Raw genomic sequence first — 20,563 nt, forward strand, 5'->3', positions numbered from 1 at the left:
ACAATGTAGACATCCATAAACATATTTCTGTATATAACAGGGATGTATATATAAATGTAGCTGTGTGTGTGTGTGTGTGTGTGTGTGTGTGTGTGTGTGTGTGTGTGTGTGTGTGTGTGTATGGGGAGAGACTGAGATGTATGTTTATATATATATATATATATATATATATATATATATATATATATATATAGCTATATAGGTATATATCTATCTATTTGCAAATACATAGAGATAGATATACTATATATGAGAGAGAGAGATATAGTGACAGATGGATATGTATACATATAGGTATGTATGTATAGACATATCTACACATAACAGGTCATTCTGATTAAGGAGCAACAGGATTGCACTCAGTTTAACTAAGTATATGAGCATGCCCACTAGGACTGTCAGTACTTATAAAGAGACTCCAGCCCACAGCTACCTGCACTCCAGTCTGGAATTTTGTGTGTAACAGATACTGACATCTGTCCCTGTTTTTGCAGTACTGCACTTTACTGAAAATGTAATAATATGTGACTGAGGTTCATAATGTTACACCGCACACAGACTGACAGTCTGTGAAAACACCAACATAATAATACCTCACGTGCAAAGATGTGGATACTTCCATATTTGAACCATCAACAGTATCACCCATACTAACTTCCCTAGTCCACTGAGCCAGCCAAGCTGCTAGCCAGAGAGAAGCCATTCAGCACATAATTAATAGCATAGATATGTACGTTGTTATTCCTGCATTGTCAGACATACAATGTGTGATTGATTTCTATGTTACTGCCCTGAGTTTACCTGGACTGCTGATATACTATTGATGACCTACTGTTAAAGTGGTTATATGGGAAACCTGCTGTCTTGGGTGTGGGGGATCAACACCACATGTTCTGCTGAGATACACAGTAGTCCAACTATCATGTGATCCCATTATTTAACATCTCCCTTGACCCATGTAATGCATATTCCAACCAAGAGGTCTAGTGAATATTAAGGAACACATACTAGTCGACTGGGTAACTTAGTCCAATGTGGATGTTACATGTGTCCAAATAGCCCACTATATTTCCTTGCATAAATGCAGCAGATCCATATACAAAATACCATATTATAGTAATCCTTACAAATATGCTTTGGTTAGGGACTTACCTTGCAAATGCAGCTGTCGACAGAACTGTAGTTCAGGGCTGACTCTGTCTGATCCAAGCAGTATACAATCAATACGTGGATAGTTACAGGTTGTGTGGGTTGCTTGGCATAAATTTTGCTATATGTATGTGAGTAGGAGTAAGGTGCCAGTCCCTAGGGCCGTAGGTTGTCAGCGAATGTGCTATGCATTATCTCAGCCAAAGCTAGGCCATACTGGGCATGCCTACATCTGTCTACAGGGCCATCAGCAGGAGGTTCCTCCTCTGAATCCTTCTGTGACTGTAGCTGTGGTGACGTAGGCACTGAGGGGGGCTGTGTATCCCTTCCCTTTGCTGATCCTGCTGCAGCTGTTTCCACAGGATCATATTGTGTAGCACAGCACATACTATGAATATATGTGCACATGTGGCTGAAGAATAAGCAGGGCTCCATCAGATATATCGAAGCACTGGAACCGTAACTTCAGAAGTCCAAGCACATGCTCTATGATGTTCCTAGTTTGTGCGTGTGCCTCATTACGGCATTCTTCAGAGGGTGTGTGTTCATTTCTGCTTAATGTCATCAACCATGGTTCCAGGATGTAGCCAGCATCCCCCAGTAAATAGTAGTGTGGGATATCGCCCTAGCAAACATCTGGTACAGTTGTGATGCATGCCAGATATGGGAGTCATGATGACTGCCAGGGCTGCCAGCACACACATTCATGATAATCCCTTGGGCATTGCACATGACATGGCAGTTGATGGAGTGGTACACGTTCTGGTTGATGTAGATTCTACCCTCCTCACCAGGTGGTGCCTTGATGTGTATATGTGTGCAATCTATAGCACCCAGTACTTCAGGGCAGTGTGCTACATGGTAGAAGTGTCGCATATTGCTGGGCCTTGCCTCAGCGGTGAGGGGAAAAGAAATGTACTCACTGGTATATAGTAGCATGGCATCCAGGAACTGGTGGAGTACCCTGGATGCTGATGCCTGTGAGACCCCCATCATGTCCCCAGTTGTTCTTTGGATAGTACTTGTAGCTACTATCCTAAGGGCTACACATACCTTTGTTTCCACTGGGATGGGTTCCCCCTCTATTGGCTCTGGGTCTGAGTTGAGAGTGGCAGAGCTCAGTGAGTTCTTGTAGTTTTCCCCTGTCTGCCCTATAGCGCTCTACATTCTCAGGCTCATGTACCTCTTCAAAGGTTACCCTGGGCCTGAACACCCTTCTCCTTCTCGGTTTAGGCCTATTGTCAGCAGCAGCAGCAGCAGTGACTTCAGCATCAAACACATACAAGTGTGGTAGACCTGCAGCAGTCCCTAGCATTTTCCTCAGTTAAAATTCCTAAGTCTGTACTCCAATGGTCCAGAGTACTGGGGAAAAATCAGAATGTAGGGTGTATGCATACATAATAGAGCTCTGCTGTAGGTGCAGAATGTGTAATTGGCTATCTATGATGCATTCTACCTGCCTACAATATAATTAACATCATTTAATGGTGCAATTTTTGCTTAAATGAGGATCAAAAATAATTAAATACATTTTGACTGACATGCTCAGCATGGTGGCACACCATGCAAACATGCACGGAAGGTAAACAAAGCTTAGAAGTTAGTGGACACATCCCCCTGGAAGGCCTAGCTAAGCCAGGTGGCATGCCGCCCAAACACACGCACCTAAGCTGAAATGACCTTAGAAGTCAGTAGGCACTCCCCTCCGGTGTTAGCTACATCCTGTGTAAACAGCAACATGGGTCTAAGCCTACATGAAAGGGATATGTGGACATGATTACTCCTTTCTGCTATTCAGTAACTCCACCTCATTTGCATAGGTATCTGTGCTCACAGCCTGGAAACTACACACTTCACAGACCAACCATGTTAGCAACAGCACCAATTCACCATTCTAGGGGCTCGACACACACCGTCCTGTAATATATTTCTGTCAAATAATATTAATTTTCTTATAAAGCATGTTTTTACACTGCAGTTTGCCACACAAACATGCCCAGATTATTAAAAAAATATATTTATTTCCTTTAATTTTTCTGACTTAAAGGATATTAGTTTTGCTCACTTGTGTATGTGTTATGACATTTCTGTCCATATATCTCCATTTTTACAACCCCTTCTGTCTGTCTACACTCCTGTACATGGAATTTTTTCCATACACTACAGGGTCTAATCAGATGCCTACCTCCATGCTGGATCGCTCTATCTGCCTCATTTGCTTGACATTCACCTGCTTATGAGGTGATTTGCATGCCACAGATGTTTCTGTTAGAGCATTGTGCACACTGCTCATCAGCATTTACTGAATCTAAAAATGTTTGTGCCCATTTAAGCAGCTCTGTGTGATATCTACATGGAAAAAAATGCTTAGGCTTTATTAAATTCCTCCCATAATATAGTATATAGTGTTAGGAAATAAAACATATCTAAAATAAATAGAAAATATGTATAAACTATATATATATATATATATATATATATATATATATATATATATATATATATAGATATAAAATATATTTGTAAAACACATATAAATGTAAAAAGCACTCCAAGATGGGTAAAAAACATAAAACACTGAGCTGGAAACTGGAGAAGTGTAGAGCAATAATGAATAATTAATACATACAGCATCTATATGAAAATAAATAGGTAAAACACAATATTAAAAAATACCAATATTAAATGTTAAATATGGTAAACAATTAAGCTGCGGCTGCTTTTATCTTTAACAAAATAGAAATGGAAACACTGCCATTAAAGCCAGGCAAATAAGTGGCATTAAGCCTCAGTCGCCAGCATAGTTGTTTGTAATCCAAAGTAGTGTCATGATGCCCACTTGAAGGTGTCACCTGGACTCTATCAATGGCAAGAAAGTAAATTAACCAAAATTAGGACATAGTTGGGAATGACAAACAATGCATTAGTCGTCCTTTTCTTTTTGATGTCATACACAGCTCACTAATCCTATCCCTCAGCCTTCTCTTCATTTTGCCAACATAAAAGGCATCGTATGAGGAACATAAAGCTAAATAAACCAAGTGTGTAGTGTTACAGTTGACCTTCCCTGGACAAGAAATAGTTTGACTATACTTAGGGACACCAACATACGGACCTGTATGTATAAACCTGCATGATTTACAATATCCACACTTCTGCATCAGGATGTGGTTCCACTTCAAATAACTCACCCCAGATTCCAAAATACCCTTTAATTTTTTTCCACGAGAATACGTAATAACAGGAAATGCACCCAAGATCATTTTTCAACTCATAATTAAAAACTATGTCCCAATATTTCCTAACAATGCTAACATAAAAATGTGTAGTATTACTAAAAGGGACAACAAAGGAAAAAATATTAATTATGGGATGATAAGTATTTGGAGAAGTGGTGAGAAGATTGACCCTGAAACCTTTTAAGATAGATGAAAAATGGCCAGACCTATGTTGTTCCACTCCGGCTTTATTGTCATTAAGAAAATTGATAGGGTAACCCTTATCCAACAATAAACAATTCAAATGATGTAACTCATCATAGAATATGTTATCATCTGAAATGTGCCTCGACAGTCTGACCATCTGACCTTTCACCACCAATCTTTTCTGAAAAAGGGGATGACAACTGTCAAAGTGCAGGTATGTGTTGGTGAAGGTCTCCTTTCTAAATATGGTAGAAGTGTAACATTATAGCAATAACCCATGCCTGGGTGTGGGTAATGCTGGATTTACCCACAGTTGGCGTGGTTTGGTCACGAGGGTGAAGCCCGAGTGACCAAACAAAGCCAACCGTGGGTAAATCCATCATTACCCACACCCAGAAGTGGGTTATTGCTATTATACAATGACATTATTTAAGAAAAAAAATAATTACTTTACTTAAATAATGGCATTGTATAATGCCTCCTTGCTGCCCTTCCACAGCTGTCTGGTATTCTGCTGCAGTTCTGATGTACTGCGCATGCGTACACAGTACTTCAGAACTGTGGGCAAAAGCAAAGGAGAAAACAAGATCTCCATTGCTTTTTACAAACTGTTTCGCTATGTTAAACGGGTTTAACATAGTGAGACAGCTTTAAAAAAAGCAACGGAGAATCTCTGTTGCTTTTTTTAAAGCTCTCTCGGTATGTTTAACCCATTTAACATAGTGAGATAGTTTTGAAAAAAGTAACGGAGAAAGCAAGGTCGTTTAACAAAGCGAAACAGTGCGAAAAAAGAGTTATAGTAATGGAAAAAGTCTGGGCGACCGGACCTTTTTCCATTACTATAACTCTAATTTACAACGTGCACGCTGACCAATCAGTGTGCATGTTTTTGAATATTAATGGGGAGAGTTGTATAATGGTGAATAATGTCTTTCCCAAAGGTTAAATCCAAAAAATGAATGGAGCTGAAATCAAAAGTATAAGTAAACCTCAGAAAGTTCGTGGACCTTCCCCATAAATTATAAAACTTCTCCCATTGTTCTCTGCTGCCTTTCTATAAAATTAACACATCATCCAGGAATCTATAGTACCCATGTGTTAAGGCCAAAAATCTGTCATAAAAACATTGGCCTTCTTCCACATTGCAAGAAGAATGTCGGTATCCCTCATGGCTACTCCAGAAACCTGGTGAAAAAAATTCTCCTTCAAACTGGAGAAAATTTTTGGTCAAAACCAGCTTCAACAGAGATATGAGAGAATGCACTTCATCAGAAGATATCTGGGAGAGCTGGTATAAATAAGTAGAAGAGCAGTTTACATCTACATCACCATAAATAAATCTGCCATGGCAACCGTTATGAAAATGACAGCATCCAAATATTCCAAAGAACTCAAAATCTCTGATAAGTTCCAGGAATCCTTTAAAATATACTTTTCAGCTTGTAAGACAAGTTTACATTTGAAATCTACAAATTTAGCCAAGGGCTCCATCTTAGAGCTTTTTGCAGAAACTATATGTCTTAGGGGTAGATCATGGGGATCCCTGTGTATCTTTGGAATGCCAAAGAAAGATGCAAGCTTGGGTTTATCAACATTCAAATATTCCCAATCTTCATGGGCTAATTCACCGTGTATAACTATATCCAGTAAATTAATGTCTAGTCTAGGAAAAGCCATGTTAATCTCATTCAAAGACACCCTCATGTACGTGTTCTCTTTAGCTAAAAGCTGACTCATCTTGGAAGACTAAATAGTACTATCCATAATTGCCATCCCCACCTTTGTCAGGTTTCATAATACAGATGCTTCTATCTTTAACTAAGCCCCAATGAAGCTCCCTTTCTTCTAATGGCAAATTGTCAATATTATTTTTCTGTTTTTATTATGCACAAATCTAAACTGGCATTCACACAATTTCTCAAAAATAGAAACCGATAAATAGGCAGGTGGTATGTAAGTCCTTTTACTACACAACTCATTAAATCCTTCATAATTATTAACATCACCATTTCTTTCAGCGAAGTGTAATTTTAAGTTTCAACCTTTAATTGTAAAATTGTTTCTTTTTTCCCTAATAATAACCATGACTTTGACATCATTAACTCATGCATGGTTAAAATCAATTAATTGGCCAGGAACATGTGCTTTCAATTTAGTCAAGCTAAATGTAATATTATGTGTTTTTGGAAAACCTAGAGTTGAGTCCAATATTTCTCTCCTCATTTGTAATATCAGAAGTGGATAGTTATAAAGACTTAAGGATAATTATTTCTTCAAAATTTTCATTTGGGAGACATGCAAAGTCAATCAGAGATAGAGCAATGAAGAAATATGGCTTTATTAAAATATAACATTGCATGACAGGAAGCATATAATCTCTTTATTTAAGTTCTATGTTTGACCAATACTAGAATTTAATGGCATATTCTGTTTGTGCACTACTACACCTTAGTACTATTGAGTATGTGCAGGGACAATTCACTACAAGAATTTGTCTTGATAAGGAAACAAATTATATGAAAAGATGTCAGGTTTTAAATTTGTGTTCTATGCATTATAGATACATTCATGGCAAATTCTTTTTTGCTTTTAAGATCTATCATGATTCAGAGTTGCAGGCAATTTTAATATTGATATTTATCAATCTAATAAAACATAAACATAGTTAAGTTAAACTTTTGTATATCTACTAAGAAAAAACTAAGGAACTCATATATTTCTGTGAGACTTCTAATGTTATGGAATAGGATTCCTGATTTTGTTAAGAAAGCAGAAAGTGTCATGTTACTTCTTTTAAGAGAATTATAGATTGTGGGGGTACACTGTATTTGATCCAACAATTTTGGAAAGTGTTCCCTGACATCCACTTTCTCTGAACACTATAACATAGTTATGAATTTATGCTGCATCATGTACACTACCAGGCTGTGTTGCCATGATATTGGTAATAAGGCCATCTGCAGTGCACACCACCCAACAATCGAGTGATGGCCACACCGTTCTATTGAGGCATCGTTTGGCATCAAGGTACCACTAGGGATTTGACTGGGACATGAGTGCAGTCAATTGCACCAAGGATTTGGGGGCGGGAGTTGGCAATGTTATAGAACTGTTGCATGACAAGTCAGCACTCCATGGCTGTTGTTGGAAAGTGGATGCATTCATCCATTTTCATGCACATTACTGCCAAGAAATCTGCTAGAATGTGACTGATGGTTGTATGTGAAACTGCAGTATTGCCCATATGCTGCTGAAATATCCCAGAGGCCAGTATACCCAAGCTTAACACACTTATGTTTCTGCCAGCACTGGGTGACTGAGTGTACATGTGGGGTGCACACATCCTTCCCCAGCCTGCACCAGCTCTCTATCTAATATTTATCGATCTATTATTTCCTTTTTCAGAGAGCTGGCTTAACTGTGGCTTGGCTCAGTGTCTTGCTGGCTGCTTCAGCACACTCTGATGTCCTCAACATTCTTTTGGAATCTCATCCATTATTACTATTAGATAAAGCAAAATGTAAATCTGTCTTTTTTTTTTTTGCAAGATGAAGAAAATGAAATAAAATAAATCAATGAAGAAACGGGAATGGCAATTGATCTGACACACAGTCAAAGATAATTTCTCAGATTCGGATATTATGATATGGGAACAGATGCTAGTTCAATTCCTAATCTAAAATATTTAATTCAGTACAAAACTTTGTATATGATGTTAAAAATCTCATCTTCTACTTTACCTTGCTATTAGTTCAGTAAAAAAATACATGAAAGAATCATTAAAAACAATAATGAAAGCCAAGCAATGCAAATTAAAACTGAAGTTCAAGAAAGAAATATTGACCAAGTGCTATCAACTATATTTAAAAGGGATGTTGCTAGATCAAGAAGGTGCATTTAGGAAGGTAGAAAAAAAGAGTAATAGCTAACCCAGAGTATCTGGATTGTAAAGAAGATCCTAGAGGTGCAGCTTTGAACATTTTGAGAGAACTGTTTAAAGAAGAAAGATTAAACTTTTAAAGATTATACATGGATATTAATTGTGCTTTGAGGTGATCACAGCATGAAAATGTTCCACTAATAATTAAGTTTCCACATTCTGAAGATAGGGAAAATGGTTGTCATGTTTAGCAAAGGATACTGCAACATAAAAGAAAATGTGACACAGAAAGGCAACATTTTCTTTCAAAGCTTACTGACAGAAGTTGCAAAATTAAGATAATAGTTTTCTACTGTTAGAATAAAGCTTTGAAGAAGGGGACATAAATAAGCACATTTCTTGCAAAAAAATAAACTTATCTGGAAAGCTGCATCTAATCTTTAATATACTAGTTTTAATGAATATTTTGATTCTGAGAGAACTAAACTTTAGAAATAGAATAAATTAACATCTGTGGTTCCTGCAAAAATGAAATTTATTTGGCAGTGCATGCATCTACATTTAACATCCCATAGAAAGCTCAGGAGATGTTATTAGAACTCTAGAACACATAAAAAACTGATGTGAACAACAAAGGACATAATATAGCACAGCTGAACTCACAGCAAATCAGAACCGTGACATCTTTAACATCATGGTAAACAGGTCAAACTATAATGATATATTTTTTATTTATATTACTGCTCAGTGAGTTCTAAGAACCATAAGCTTGGGGTCCAGAAATAGTTCCCATCTTCAGCAAAAATAGAAGCTAGTTCATAGTTCAAAGTGCACACCTAGGCCCTCCTGATCAGGGTCTGTGGGATTCAAGGATTATGCATTGACTTTCAACACCCTTATCAAAACAGTCTATGACAGGCTTAGGACCCAGAAATAAGCTCATTCAGTTTGAAACATAGTTGACAAATCAAAAGCTTACCCCAAGACCCTCCTGGCTTTGGGCTGGCCTGTCTGGATTCAGCATTGTCAGTTACTAATCATCGCAGTTTACAAAATGCAATCTTGGGGTCTAGAAATAGCATCCTTCATTGTAAAATGCAATTGCAATATAAAAGTGTTGCCGCAGGCTGTCCCACCTGGATTCAGCATGAACTGGCTTGGTTTCATGCTTTAAACTAATGAACTTTAAACAAGAAACTTTGTCTGTTGAATATCCTCCTGTGTATAAGCAGCCTACTGTTCCAGTCTCCACCCTTTTCACAGCTTCTTTTATAGGACAAAATAATTAAAACATTTTTTAATATAGTTTTAGTAGAATAGTGTGTGTATGTTGTACCTTTAAGAAGCGTTTCAAGGTCAGCACGTGCATATAAATAGCCAGCATGTGCTAGCTTCAGTGCCATTTTGTGACTGCAGCCAGGGAGTGAGCATGTATGAGTGTAATAGCTAGTTTGTTTAAACGTTTGTCTAAGTTGAGGTTATTAAGCCTCAATCCTGATGTGTTTGTACATAATAAAGCTGCTTGAACAGAACCCACAAAGACTTGCCTATTTTATCCTGAATAGACGAGCAAGATGGTGTCAGAGCTAAGATTCCAAAGACTGCTTTTCAGAGCTACGAGGTGCAGAGATAACAGGGAAGGTAAAGTGAAATGAGCACGAAAAAGGGAAAGGAATTTACCAAAGGTAAGGAAAACTTGCACAAACAATTTATTTTATAAAAAAAGATAAGACAGAGCATTACAAGGGCACAAACCACATTATTAAACAAGTAAGAGACACAAAAGGTTTATTAATAAATCAAAATGTTTAAAATGAAGATAGTTGATAAAATAATTATCAAAAAAGCACATAAGGGGTTTGGAATTACCCCAGAATTGCAAAATGGGCATGTTTAGAGTAAAATGAGCACAAGAAAAGTATAATGGGCATGGAAAGAGATTAAATGAGCAAAACAAACATAAGGGCAAAAAAGGGCACATTAAGTATCAATAATGCAAAGAGACTGCATGCTTTTTGGCAAAGTATTGTGTTTTGGCATAACTATTATTTCACATTGTATTCAGGGCATAACTAGAGTTATTCAAAGTATCTCAAGGTGTGTAAAAGTGCTTACAGTGTGTGCTTATTACAATGCATTTATTCTGAAGAGTTTGTGTGCAAAGTGCAACTATTTTGTAAAGTACAGTCAAAATACAGCCATTTCAAAAAGTTTCTTGTGTTGGGTGTATCTGTTCACAAAGTGCCACCATTACATAGTGTTTCTTGCTCTGTAAAGAGTTATTTAGCAAAGTACAGCCATTTTGAGGAAGTTTCAGTGTGCTGTGTACTATTTATTCGCAAAGTGCACTTACTTTGAAATGTTTTACACTGATAAGAGGTGATTTCTTACAGTACAGTAATTGCAAGAGTATTACAGTGCCCGAGAGACTTATTTCACAAAGTTCAGTTATTCAGGGGCTTGTTGTGCTATTGGGCATAGTTACAAATACCGGTTAAATTTCTAGCATATGTATATGTGTGTATGTTCATGCATACTTGCAAAAGCCTTTGCTGGTATGTGTTAATATGGCAGATGGATTTCAAAAACCCTCACCATTGATGTTTGATCAGAATATTGCAGAGAAATGGAGAATATCTGAGGAAGGGTATGATATTTTTATACAAGCAGATTGTTCTGACAAAGATGCACGCATCAGGGCATTCATTTTCCTTAACCTAGCTGGGTCAGAGGCCATTAAAAGAGTGTTCATTTGTGTATGCACCAGCAGTATATGAGGGAGAAGGTGAAAATCATCATATTATTGTACAGGCTGAATCAAGGGAAGACACAGAGTGTTTGATGTGCAAATTCAGGGAAATGTGTAACCCCCAGGCAAATATTACATTAGAGAGGCATTTGTTTTACACAAGAGATCAAAAAACAAGGAAACTTTCACAGCTTTTATAACTGACCTAAGAAACAAAGCTAAAATGTTTTGGTTTGGTTACTTAAAAGATGTGTAGATAAAAGATAGGCTTGTGTGTGGACATGTGGTATTAATAGTGTGGCAGTAAGAAAGATTTTACTTCATGACAGTGATTTAATGCTGAGCAGAGCTATTGAGATTTGTCAAATCCATGAAGTTACAGAAAGGCAAACAAGTATGCTTGCAAGTGACAAGAGATGGTTTCAGCAGGCTCCAGAGCAAATGTAGGCAGCATGCAACATATGGCTAACAGAAGCAGGCCTATGTGCATGGCAGCTGCTATCCCTGCAGGCTTAACAGGAAAACCCCATAGTTTTCCAGCAAGTTCTAAGAAAAGGACATGCTCACAAAGGTGAGTCTGCAAAACCCAAATCCAGCTTCTTTGTTAACTGTCACAATTGTGTGCCAATCACGAATCTAAAAGAGAAAAATGCTTAGCATTTGGCCAGCAATGCCACAAGTGTAAAAAATTGAACTATTTTCAACAGTTTTGCAAATCAAGTAAACCTCACACAGTTATAAAAAAGGGTCACTCGAAAAGGCAATTTAATCATATAGAGAGCTGCAGTTCTACTTTCTATGTAGAGGGTGTATCAGTAATTGGTGAAAAGGGTGATGCAGTAAATTTGTTGGCAAAGAATTAAGTGCTCTGTACTGTCCAGATCAATGGTAAGTCCACTGAGCTTAAAGTGCACACTGGCTCAAAGGGTAATGTTATGTCAGCAGATTTGCTAAGGTGAGAACTGGTGAACAACTCAATGTGGCTAGTTGTGCAAAAATTGTTGCTTATGGAGGTGAAGACATTCAAACTGAAGGCTCAGTAATGCTTTCATGTTATTTAGCTAGGAGCTGTTACAGCATGTAGTCCGAAGATCTGTGCAGTCATTATTGGGTCTCAAAGGCAGTTTGATAATGAATTTGTTTTCTTTTACCAAAGAAGTTCATCATATAAGCACATATCCTAGTTCCAATTTTACTGAAGCTATTTTCTCAGATTATGCTGATGTTTCCAATGACAAGTTGGGCAAACTTCCAGTTGTGTGTTCCATGACGTTAGACCCAGAGGTCAGTCCAGTAACCAGACCAGCAAGAAAAGTTCTGATAGCTACGAAGGATAAAGTCAAAGCTCAGATGGATAGAATGGTGCAGCAAGGTGTAATTTGTCCAGTTACAGAACCAACTAAATGGGTGTTGTCCATGGTAGTAGCCCACAATAAAGGCTTAGATCAAATCAGAATATATATTGACCCAAGAGATTTGAATAAAACATTAAAGAGACCACATCAGCCAATGTGCACAGTTGAGGAAGTCACAGCCCTAATACCAAATTTCTCTGTTTTTTTCTGTCTTGGATGTAAAAAGTTCATTTTGGCAAGTGATTCTTGATCATAAATCCTCATTATTGACTACTTTTAGTACCCCATTTGGCAGACATAGATTCCTCAGGATGCCATTTGGAATAAATTCTGCAAGTGAATTCTTCCAGCATGCAATGGAACAAGTTTTTTCAGGTTATCCTTGTGCCATAATAGCAGATGATTTATTGGTTGGAGGCAATGGTGAAGCAGAGCATGACAAAAACATTAAGCAAGTTCTAGACAGAGCACGTGAAGTGAACTTAAAGCTCAGTCAAGTGCAAATTCAGACTACCAGAAGTTACATATGTAAGTCATTTATTTACTATCACTGGCTTGAGCCCAGACCCAACCAAGGAAGCAACCATTCCTGAGATGCCAGTACCAGATAATGTTCAGGCTCTACACCGTTTCTTGGTATGGTCAACTATTTAGGCAAGTTTATACCAGACTTCAGTGAGTTAACAGCACCTTTGAGAGAGGTTTGTTTGTGTCTTTCGGCTTTTCCCAGTTAGGGGTCGCCACAGCGGAACTCCGGTCCGCTAATGATTGGTAGTTGATTTTGAGGTGACGTGCAAAAATGTTACATGGTCTTGGCTGGAACAGCACTAGAAGGCATTTGAAGACCTTAAGCAGAAAATTGCCACCCTACCTACATGAAAATATTATGATGTCAATAAACCAGTAACTCTTTCCTGTAATGCTTTAAAATTTGGTCTTGGCACAGTTATTCTTCAAGAAGGCAGACCAGTAGCCTATGCATCCAGAACTCTTACCCAAACTGAAATGCAATATGCTCAAATTGAGAAAGAACTTTTGGCAATAATATTTGCATGTTCAAAGTTTCATGATTATATCTATGGTTAAGCTATTCAGATTGAAACTGATCAACAACCTCTAGTTACTATTCTAAAGAAGCCTGTGCATTCAGTTCCAGTGAGATTACAAAGAATGATGCTTAAATTGCAAAAGTACAACTTCAAAGTGGTCTATAAAAAAGGCAAACTTCTTTATCTGGCCGATGCCTTATCCAGATCACCCAAAAATACAATGGAACAGCTTCATGCAGAGAATTTTGACTTTGATGTCATGGAAGTGCATAATTTTTCTACCACGAGACTTGATGAATTGAGAGATCATACAAAGACTGATCTAATTTCCCAAAAACTCAACCACTACATTACTGTTGGATAGCCATCAAAGCAATCTAGTGTACCACCTGAAGGGAAAACTTATTTTCCTTACAGAGATGAGATGTTGATGGAAGATGGCATTATTTTCACAGGTCTCAAAATTGTTGTTCCTGCTTCCTTACAACATAAATATATCTAGATTTTGCACCATGGTTGCCCAGGTTCCAAATCTACCAAAAAAGGGTGACAGAACTAGTATTTTGGCCTTCTCTAGTAAAATAGATCGATAAAGTACTTTCTTCTTGTTCAGTATGCAATAGTACTAAACCGCATTTGCAGAAAGAACCACTTCAGCTAAATCAAATTCCTGAACTACATTGGTCAACAGTAGACACTGATATATTCAAGTGGAACAATCAGCAATACTTAGTGTTGGTAGACTCTTATTCAAACTGGTTTGAGATTGATTTGCTACCTAACCTAACATCCACTGCTGTTATAACCAAGCTAAAACATAATTTCTCAGTCCATGGTAGTCGATACAAAGTTATTTCTGACAATGGTACCCAATTTACCAGTCAATTGTTTCAGAAATTTGCAAACAAATGGGACTTTGTACATATTACTAATAGTCCAGAACATCCACAGTCAAATGGACTAGCTGAACATGCAGTACAGAGTGCAAAGCAATTACTTGAGAGGTCAAAGTGTGATAATACCAATGTCTATTATTTATTTAACATTTGCTTACCAGGCAAGTCCAACTTGGAACAAAGCCAATTTTCAGTGGAGGCCCAGGGAGAAATGCTCTAGACGCATGTTTTTGTAATGTGGGAGAAAACTGTAGCACCCAGATAAAACACATGCAAATGCCGGGAAGACATACAGACTCCACACAGGAAGCACCCCAGCTGAGAATCAAACCAGAGAACCTCTTGCTGTGAGGCAACAATGCTACTGCTGCACCACTGTGCTGCCCTTTTGGAATTTACTTAATCTCAGTAACATACCTCATGATGACATACTTGGCTCGCCTGCTCAGAGACTTCTATTCAGGCAAACCAGAACAACACTGCCTATTATTCTGAAACCACACAAAAGACCAGTGAAAACAGCTCTACTTTCCAAAATAAGAATTTAATAAAAACCTTTTAGTTGTCTCTCCTCTCCTAGCGCCTCGGCTACAAGCCTTTACAGAGTAAAAAAGTAAAGCTCACTCACACAGTCCTTTTATACAGCTGCCATATCAATTAACAATTCATTATGTAATAAAATCAGTTCCTAATTGTTAAGCTAACAATTAACCCATGAAGTTCTGCCAATTGCACTCTTTATTCATTCCTAAAGGCTGCAAAGTTTCATATTTCATTATTAAAATTGCTTCCTTTCTTCTTAAAATCTTTTTCAATACATTTTCATCTCCATATCTGTTATATACTTGTTCCAAAATAGTGACTTTCATATTGTCTATTATACCCCCATGTTCTGAATGAAAATGTTCTGCCACTGGGCTGCTCATCTTCCTATTTTTAACATCCCTAACATGTTCTTTTATTCTCTCAGCCAGACTTCTTTTAGTTTCCCCAATATAGCCTTTGCCACAAAAGCATTTTATAAGATATATAATTCCCCTGCTAGTGCAGTTAAATGTTCCTATAGTATTAAAACTTTTCCCCTTAATATTTTCAGCTTCTCTGATTATGTAAGGGCATATTGCACACTTTCCACAGGGGAAAGTTCCCTTCCTTGTTATTGCACATGCTAGCTTCTGTGTTGGTCTCTCAAACCTGCCTCTTACTAAAAAATCCTTCAAACTTCTCCCTCTCTGGAAAGAAATAGTAAGCTCAACATTCACCAAAGAAGGTACCTCCCTTCTTGTCTTGTTCCAACTATTTTTTATCATTTCATTAAATACTTTAGAAAAAATAGTATATTTTGTGACAAAAAACATTTTTGAACATTCTCCCTTGTAATTTGTAACTACATGCTGATTATTTTTGTCCTTGTTCCCATAATCTTGTTTTTTGCTACTTTTTCCAAATACTTTATTATAACTTAGTTTCACTTGATTTGGGTCATAACCTCTCTCCATGAATTTATTGCAAACCTTGTCACACTCTACTTCTGCTTCCCTAACATTGGTACATAGCCTTTTGACTCTTAGCATTTCCCCATATGGGATAGATTTCAATGTATGTTCTGGGTGGCAGCTAGTAGCATGTACCATCCTACTCATTTGTTCAAACTTCCTATATATTTTAGCTTGAATTTTTTTGCCTACTTGCCCTTCAAATTTATGTCCAAATAATTGATTTCTTCTCCCATATGGATATCATCAAATTTGATTTTATATTCATTGTTGTTCAAATATTGTATAAATACCTTAGCTTCCTCTCTATCACCCTTACAAATAAAAATCAAATCGTCGATAAAACGAAAATATTGTATTACATGACCCCTAAAAAAACTATTTCTATAGACATGTTCCAACTCAAACAGTCCCATGAACAAATTGGCATACGCTGGGGCGAAGGCTGCCCCCATTGCAGTTCCCATTTTTTGTTTATATAATGTCCCATCAAATTCAAAAATGTTGTTAACTAAACAAAAATTTAATAACTCCATTATATACTGAGTCCTTGGTGACTCTTTCAAAAATATTGCACAGCCCTCAAACCCAGTTCATGGGTAATACTGGTATAAAGACTAACTACATCCACTGTGATGAAAAACATGTCTTTTGTCCAGACTGTCTGTTTTATTTTATCCAGTAAATCATATGAATCCTTAATACATGATGTTAACTTGGTTACCTCTCCTATTAATATTTCATGCAAAAGACTAGCCACCTTGTGTGTAAAGGAACCCTTTGCTGATACTATAGGGCGGCCTGGGGGGTGGAAAAAGTTTTTATGCAGTTTTGGGACACAAAAAAATTTTGCTATAGTACTATTTTTTATATACAGTTTATTATTTATGTCCCTAGCTGTAAAATAGCATAACCTTTCCCCTTTCCTTAACAATTTATATAGTTCCTCTTGTGCCTGTTTAAGAATATTTTCCTGCACTTTACCATAAACTCCTTCATTCTTCAAATGTTCTAAACTGCCTATTAGTTCAAGATTGTTGAGGCCTAAAGCTAAGAACAACAGGACAATTAGCGCCCAATTATTCAGAAAGCGTTCTTTCCAGCAGTCCAGTTATGATAAATTGAGCAGATTTCTTCATCCATTGAAAGAAGGAGAGACAGTGAAGTTTGGTTGATTGGTCAAGTAACAGGTATATGCACTGAGCCGAGATCCTACTTCATAGAATCTGAGGGTGTGGAGTACAGTAGAAATCGCATACATCTTCTTCCTGTACCAGAATCAATATTGCAGCATTGTTCCTGTGATACAGACTCTAGATTTCAGCAATCCAGACAATGTTCCTGTTGCAGAACATGTCTTAACTTCTACTTCCGTTGCTGATATCCCTAAAGTTGAACATTCAACAGAGATAGTACCAGTTGCTACACCTGATTCTAATTTCTATGTCACACAATTTGGTTATATTTCCAGATCTACCTGGGCATAATTGTTTATATGTGTTTAGTTCCGTATAATTGCATGGCAAAGAATTATTTGTATTGATTGCATGTCAATTAATGTTGTCAACATTATATGACTTATTTCTCAAAGAGGGAGGATGTAGAATAGTGTGTGTATGTTGTACTTTTAGGAAGCATTACAAGGTTGGCATGTGCATATAAATAGCCAGCACATGCTAGCTTCAGTGCCATTTTGTGAGTGCAGCCAGAAAGTGAGCATGCATGAGTGTAATAGCTAGTTTGATTATAATAGAACAGACTTGGAAAAACTAAAACCAGCACAAAAACACGCCAAGAAGGTTTCCACCACTCACACTCCAAAAATCCTACAGAGAATTTCTGATTAAAACTTTAATTGTGAGCGCTTTCGTCCAGAAATTAGATGAACTTCCGCAGACATTTTGAAAAAAAACACCAAACAAGTATTAAATAACACAATCAATTATGACATCACAAAAAACCTCCCCTTTCTATACCGATGCCTAAAAATTAGCATTTTTAAAACACATTTTTAGTTTTATATTTAAACCAACTTTCAAACTTGTATTGCATCTAGAGTATAAGGTAATAACAAATAATTTACCCTAAAATTATTTTGAGCTTTATGAATATTTTAAATCATCTTAACAAGGATTTTAGATTCAAAATATATTTTAAGGAACAATGGTTGTTAAGTCCTGGGAATGAATGTGCATTAAGTTTCAATTGCCAGAGACGCTCCCTTTCTTCTAATTTCAGAGCCCAAGGTCCCACCCCCAGCATTTATTTCTACTTGTTTAATAATTAAATACTGAAAATGATGGCACGGTTCTTCTATAAGGTGCTTAGCCAAAGCATTTGTCATATTTTGTTTGCCTATGATGTACTGGTGTTCATATATCCTTTGCTTAAAATGCCTTTCTGTTTTTCCAATATAAAAACAGTTACATATTTGGCACATAGCTAGGTAAACAACCCCTTTCGTATTACAATCATACTTGTCTGTTAATGTGTATTGCACTTCCAAAATGGTAAAAGATGTTGTTACTTGAATAAATGTACCATAGGGGCACCTGCCACATTTCCTCATGCCTTTGTCTGGAATATAGGGTTTAGTATTCCTTTTCAAAATGGACATGATGTTACACCCACTTCGGAATGTTATTTTAGGCTTGGGCCCTAATTTATTTCTGACTGCTATAGCTTCATTAATTAAGGCACAATTTTTATTCAAAATATCCCTCAGTGTAATGGCATCCTTAGAGAATGTTGTTATAAAGCTGACACTGACATCCTCATTCTCCACAGTGACTATTGGTAATACAAGGGAGCTTTGATGTTCATCTAGTTCACAAATGTTCCTACTTAGGAGAGGTTTAAAATGCCCTGCCATCCTCCTTCTTCCTACTTCCAAGATTATATTTTCCAGTAGATGCAAAGGGTATCCTTCATAATAATTTTAGGGTAAATTGTTTGTTATTACCTTATACCCTAGATGGCAGTATAAGTTTGAAGGTTGGTTTAAATGTAAAACTTAAAATGTGTTTTAAATATGCTAATTTTTAGGCATCAGCATGGAAAGGGGAGGTTTTTGTGATGTCATAATTGATTGTGTTATTTAATACTTGTCTGATGTATTTTCAAAATGTCTGAGGAAGTTCCTCTAATTTATATGGAGAAAAGCTCTCACAATTAAAGTTTTAATCAGAAATTCTCTGCTGGATTTTTGGACTATGAGTGGTGGAAACCTTCTTGGTGTGTTTTTGTGCTGGTTTTAATTTTTCCAAGTCTGGTCATTTGTGTTATGGAACAAGAACGTTAACTCACAGTCGCTGTTTTCTCAAACTGGCAGCATATCTACGGACATTAACACTATTGGCAAGCTTACTTTATTGATTGAACAGCTCTCCAACCATTTGGATGATTTGTCTAAGAGAATTCCTAATGACTTCACAAATAATGAAAACCTCCCATCTAGATCTGTTCTTCCTGGTTTGGGAAGATCTACCCAGGCTGAATTTACTCACACTAATATTTCCTCTGCCCCGTTCTCTGTTTCTGGGACTGGTGGACTTTCCAATAATAACAACAGAATAACTGGCAGAGGTAATATAAGTCCCAATGCTAATGAAACAGGGAACATAGCGATTTTACATCAATGGTTGAATGCACCAGCATTTTTCAATAACCAATGGAACTACAATGGCACCCAGAATAATGGAGCACAAACAGTTTATGATGACAACATTATTGTAAATAAGTTAAAAGACTTTGATACTAAATTAATGAAATACAGAAAACTTCATTTGGAGGTTGTGTACTTCAGGGAATGTGTGCAAAGACAGCACATTCCTAAAGGTCTAAGACAGTGGTGATACCCAACGGATTTAACAAAGGATTCACCTTTTCATCATGACCTACTGAAACTTTTTGACAAGCAGGGTTTAGAATTTCTTGAAACCCTTATTAAATACTACTCCTTTCAGATGAACACATTGAAAGATAACTTATGCAATTTAGAAGTAGACATTAAAACTGACAGTAATTTTACAAGATACAAATTAGATTTTTGCCGCATCTTCTTGATCATGAATTGTACCATCAGCAAATTGAAGGAGGGCAAAACCAAAAAATTGAAAAGGGATAGGAGGGACTACGAAAATGGTACAGACTATCCCCCTCCACCTCCTTCTCAATCATGGGGAAATGCGGGAGTGTCAAATCAGAGAGCAAGCAATGATTTAATTTCTGATAACCCTAATGAGTCTTACCAACTTGAAGGAATGGACCAATCAGAGAATAACAGCTGTACCAGGTGGAGTGAGCATTTGAGGGAAGGCCAGCCTCAACCTAATCAAGTAATCCATGACCAGGGTTTTCACAATGGTCAAAAATGAGAACAATCCAGAGCCCAAGGCAAACAATGGAACCAATGACCAAAGAAACAAACCTGTTGATGGAGGTAGCAGCTGGGGCCATTACACAACCAAGTGAAAATCAGCAGGGGAGTAGTTGTTTGTACCAACAAACAAGGTGACTTTAAAATTTATAATTTTACTTCGAACCCTGTAAAATCTGAACTTAT

This window comes from Protopterus annectens, chromosome 4.part1 (genome assembly GCF_019279795.1).
Source record: "Protopterus annectens isolate FY-2018-M chromosome 4.part1, PAN1.0, whole genome shotgun sequence".
Classification (NCBI taxonomy): Eukaryota; Metazoa; Chordata; order Ceratodontiformes; family Protopteridae; genus Protopterus; species Protopterus annectens.